At 40.1% G+C, this 5,605-nt stretch overlaps 1 pseudogene; it reads right to left on the bottom strand.

Annotated features, from left to right (window-relative positions):
* Positions 1-1,157: 1,157 nt before the first annotated feature.
* Positions 1,158-2,325, bottom strand: LOC112831913 (zinc-regulated GTPase metalloprotein activator 1F pseudogene; annotated as a pseudogene).
* Between the last annotated feature and the right edge of the window lie 3,280 nt (positions 2,326-5,605).

Genomic DNA, 5,605 nt, shown 5'->3' with positions numbered 1-5,605 from the left:
TGCATTGATTTGCTACCACCCACTTCCAAGCCCCAATATGCACATGTGTGCACCCGTACTCACCCACCCACACCCCCCACACACACACTCACGGAACCACTGATGTAATAGAAGCTAGGGCTAAATATATATGCTGTGATCACACGGGGCCAGAACCTGAAACTATTTTGTAACCTCCTGTTCAGGTTACCTTGCTACCAGTGCATTGCCTGCAGATGCCCCCATGGCACACGTGTCCACACACATGTGAACTGTGAATTGTTGATGATACATTAGAAACCAAGTAGGCAAAACACTTGGGTCCCTGTGTGGTGCATAGTTGTGATGCTCACACAGAAATTCGCCTGTTTGCAGTGAGGCCAACCCAACTGCTAATTGTGTGACAAAGAAAGTGGGAAGGGGCGTTGAAATAGCAATGATAGGACTTCTGCCTTTGGTCACAATGCACTAATGGGTACTGGATTTACCTTCCCTTGTTGAACAACTAAATACCAAACAAAAGTGTGAAATTGTCACAATATGTGATGCAGGGCAGCTGGCTACTCAGGACAGTGATTCCTGAGAGAAGAGAAATCAATACTTGTCCCAGATTACTACCTGGAGAAAAGTTCTAGGAGAGGAGGAGGAACTGAAACAGAGCCCAGGAGCCTCCTTGAGTTGAGGTTGGAGCTCTTGGAGGCCAACGGATGGAATTCTGAATTGAAAACTGCATAGTTTGGATCTGCTCTTTCTTTTTCTTCTTTTTCTAGTTTTCCTGAGCTGGCAGCTTAGATACTTGATTTTCGCATCTTTCTTCTTTTCTCATACAGATATGTGGTACTATAATTATTTTTCTAAGCACTGTTTTCTCTGCATCTCACAAATTTTGATAAGTTGTATTTTTATTTGTTCAAAAATTTTTAAATTCTCTTGAGATTTCTTCTTTGACCTATGTGTTATTTATGTATTTATGTATTTATTTATTTTCCAGAGGACATTATATTTTATTGTATGAATGTCAAGTGTTTTCCAGTACTTATTTACTATATTTTATGTATTCCACAAAATAAGCATTATTTTAAAGTATACTGGAATTCATAACAGAAGGAATGCAAAGAATAGATGCTTGAAATACATCCAGTATCATCCAATCCTTTCAATAAGAAATGTTTCCAGTGTTATGGGCAAACTTGATCTTCTTTGAAATGTGTTGCCCACCACTTTTCCGTTTCAGTCACAGTAGCTATAAGTAGTTATTGAAGGATGTCCTCATCTAAATTCCCATCAATAAGAACCGATCGATGTGTTGTCTCAGAATCTTCTTTCCAGCTCACTGGTCTCCTCCAGGTCACAGAGCTCATGGACACCTTGGACGATCACTGGTTTTGGTTTGTCTTTGATCAAAAGCAGCCCCATGTAGTCATTGTCCCTGTTTCTCACATTCTTCTCCCACAGAAGATTCTGAATAATACATTTAGACTTTCTTCCTTCATGTTTCCTGGTACTTAAATGTGTGACTGTGATAATGCTCTAATCAGAGTGAGGGTGCGTGTTTGGTAAGTGTTGGAGCTTTTTCTGCAAACGTATTCCAGAGAGACTGTCAAAGGCATGAAGATCTAGTACATCAGAGAGATCAGCTCACTTGATCTTTGTGTTTTTAAAAATTTTCCAAGTCCATTTATTGATCTAATGGTTGTTCTTAATTTGGTTAAATCCTCTTGTGAAACCAGTCTGTTTTATTAATGATGATGATATCTGCCAAAGCAGCTTGCCTAGAAGCCTCATGGATAAGGCCAACAGGTTTTTCTTCTGCTAAATGTTTTAATCCATATTTTGAATCCATAAGAGTTATGATCCCGGCAAGATAAATATCAATCCCTAATTCAGCATCAACCCAAAACAGAGAAGCTACAGCACTAGGATCTGCTAATCCAGTGGTATCTAACGGTATATCATCAAATTTTCCCTTCTTCTGCATCAAATTCTCATTAGCTCCAAGGCCACTTCCTTTACTGAACAGCAGAGGCAAACGTTTATAAGTTCCAATCTTTCTTGGTAGAGTGCTCCACTTTGGCTGACATCTAAGGATTTCCCCACTGCATTTCCTTCCCCAAATTTGTTTAAAATAACTGCTCCTCTTTTACTATGTTGCTCTGTCAAGATATAGTTCAAAAGTAATGTCTTCCTAGCACCTAAATACCCAGTGATAATTGTGACTGGAATCTTAGCAGTAGGACTGGACATTTCCTCTTCCTCTCTTTCCTTCATCTCAGTGAGGACGAATTCAGGACAGTCCTCCTCTGCCTGCTCCTCTTTCTCATCCACAGCTCCAATAGCCTGTAACATCCTGGCCAGCTGCACAGCATGCCTCTCACTTAGCTCAAGAGCTAGGACCCTCATGTGTTATTTAGAAGTGTATTGTTTAATCTCCAAGTATTTTGGAATTTTCCCAGCTATATTTTTGTTACTGATTTCTAGTTTAATTCCACTGGGGTCTGAGAGCAGATATTGTATTATTTCTATTCCACTACCTTTGTTAAGACATGTTTTATGGTCCCAGAGTGTGGTCTATTTTGGTGAATATTCCATGTGAGCTTAAGGATTAACTGTTGGCACTGTTGAGTTCAACTATATCTTTATTGATTTCTGCCTGCTGGATCTGTCTATTTCTGATAGAAAGGTGTTAAAGACTTCAACTATAATAGTGGATTCTTCCATTTCTCTTTGCAGTTGTATCAATTTTTGCCTTCTGTTGTTAGGTGCATACACATTCAGGACTGTTATTTCTTCTTAGAGAATTGGCCCCTTTATCATTATATAATGCTTTTCTTTTTTTAAAAATTTTTTATTGTTATGTTAATCACCATACATTACATCATTAGTTCTTGATGTAGGGTTCCATGATTCATTGTTTGTGCATAACACCCAGTGCTCCACGCAGAACGTGCCCTCTTTAATACCCATCACCAGGCTAACCCATCCCCCCACCCCCCTCCCCTCTAGAACCCTCAGTTTGTTTTTCAGAGTCCATCGTCTCTCATGGTTTGTCTCCCCCTCCGACTTACTCCCCTTTATTCTTCCCCTCCTGCTATCTTCTTCTTTTTCTTTTTTCTTAACATATGTTGCATTATTTGTTTCAGAAGTACAGATCTGTGATTCAACAGTCTTGCACAATTCACAGCGCTCCCCATAGAACATACCTTCCCCAATGTCTATCACCCAGCCACCCCATCCCTCCCACCCCCCACCACTCCAGCAACCCTCAGTTTGCTTCCTGAGATTAAGAATTCCTCCTATCAGTGAGGTCATATGATACATGTCTTTCTCTGATTGACTTATTTCACTCAGCATAACACCCTCCAGTTCCATCCACGTCGTTGCAAATGGCAAGATCTCATTCCTTTTGATGGCTGCATAATATTCCATTGTGTATATATACCACATCTTCTTGATCCATTCATCTGTCGATGGACATCTTGGCTCTTTCCACAGTTTGGCTATTGTGGACATTGCTGCTATAAACATTGGGGTGCACGTACCCCTTCGGATCCCTACCTTTGTATCTTTGGGGTAAATACCCAGTAGTGCAATTGCTGGATCGTATGGTAGCTCTATTTTCAACTGTTTGAGGAACCTCCATACTGTTTTCCAGAGGGGTTGCACCAGCTCGCATTCCCACCAACAGCGTAGGAGGGTTCCTCTTTCTCCACATCCCCGCCAACATCTGTCGTTTCCTGACTTGTTAATTTTAGCCATTCTGACGGGTGTGAGGTGGTATCTCATTGAGGTTTTGATTTGGATTTCCCTGATGCCGAGGGATGTTGAGCACTTTCTCGTGTGTCTGTTGGCCATTTGGATGTCTTCTTTGGAAAAATGTCTGTTCATGTCTTCTGCCCATTTCTTGATTGGATTATTTGTTCTTTGGGTGTTGAGTTTGATAAATTCTTTATAGATTTTGGATACTAGCTCTTTATCTCATATGTCATTTGCAAATATTTTCTCCCATTCTGTCAGTTGTCTTTTGGTTTTGTGGACTGTTTCTTTTGCTGTGCAAAAGCTTTTTATCTTGATGAAATCCCGATAGTTCATTTGTGCCCTTGCTTTCCTTGCCTTTGGCGATGTTTCCAGGAAGAAGTTGCTGCGGCTGAGGTCGAAGAGGATGCTGCCTGTGTTCTCCTTTAGGATTTTGATGGACTCCTGTCTCACATCTAGGTCTTTCAACCATTTGGAGTCCATTTTTGTGTGCGGTGTAAGGAAATGGTCCAGTTTCATTCTTCTGCATGTGGCTGTCCAATTTTCCCAACACCATTTGTTGAAGAGACTGTCTTTTTGCCATTGGACATTCTTTCTTGCTTTGTCAAAGATTAGTTGACCATAGAGTTGAGGGTCCATTTCTGGGCTCTCTATTCTATTCCATTGGTCTATGTGTCTGTTTTTGTGCCAGTACCATACTGTCTTGACAGCTTGTAATAGAGCTGGAAGTCCGGAATTGTGATGCCGCCAGCTTTGCTTTTCTTTTTCAACATTCCTCTGGCTATTTGGGGTCTCTTCTGGTTCCATACAAATTTTAGGATTATTTGTTCCATTTCCTTGAAAAAAGTGGATGGTATTTTGATGGGGATTGCATTGAATCTGTAGATTGCTCTAGGTAGCATTGACATCTTCACAATGTTGGTTCTTCCAATCCATGAGCATGGAACATTTTTCCATTTCTTTGTGTCTTCCTCAATTTCTTTCATGAGTATTTTAGAGTTTTTTGAATACAGATCCTTTGCCTCTTTGGTTAAATTTATTCCTAGGTATCTTATGGTTTTGGGTGCAATTGTAAATGGGATCAACTTCTTAATTTCTCTCTCTTCTGTCTTGTTGGTGTATAAGGAATGCCACTGATTTCTGTGCATTGATTTTATATCTTGCCACTTTACTGAATTCCTGTATGAGTTCTAGCAGTTTTGGGGTGGAGTCTTTTGGGTTTTCCACATAAAGTATCATATCATCTGCAAAGAGTGAGAGTTTGACTTCCTCTTTGCTGATTTGGATGCCTTTGATTTCTTTTTGTTGTCTGATTGCTGTGGCTAGGACTTCTAATACTATGTTGAATAGCAGTGGTGAGAGTGGACATCCCTGCCGCGTTCCTGACCTTACGGGGAAAGCTCTCAACTTTTCCCCTTTGAGAATGATATTCGCTGTAGGTTTTTCATAGATGGCTTTTATGATATTGAGGTATGTACCCTCTATCCCTATACTCTGAAGAGTTTAGATCAAGAAAGGATGTTGTAGTTTATCAAATGCTTTTTCTGCATCTATTGAGAGGATCATATGATTCTTGTTCTTTCTTTTATTAATGTATTGTATCACGTTGTTTGATTTGCAGATGTTGAACCAACCTTGTAGCCCAGGGATAAATCCCACTTGGTCGTGGTGAATAATCCTTTTAATGTACTGTTGGATCCTATTGGTTAGTATTTTGGTGAGAATTTTTGCATCCATGTTCATCAGGGATATTGGTCTGTAATTCTTTTTGATGGGGTCTTTGTCTGGTTTGGGGATCAAGGTAATGGTGGCCTCATAAAATGAGTTTGGAAGTTTTCCTTCCATTTCTATTGTTTGGAACAGTTTCAGGAGA

Source organism: Callorhinus ursinus, unplaced genomic scaffold (assembly GCF_003265705.2).
Source record: "Callorhinus ursinus isolate GAN/ISIS: 27379988/994484 unplaced genomic scaffold, GSC_fseal_2.0 scaffold14, whole genome shotgun sequence".
Lineage (NCBI taxonomy): Eukaryota > Metazoa > Chordata > Mammalia > Carnivora > Otariidae > Callorhinus > Callorhinus ursinus.
The sequence above is the reverse complement of the archived record's forward strand: the minus strand, read 5'-3'. Positions and strand labels throughout refer to the sequence as shown.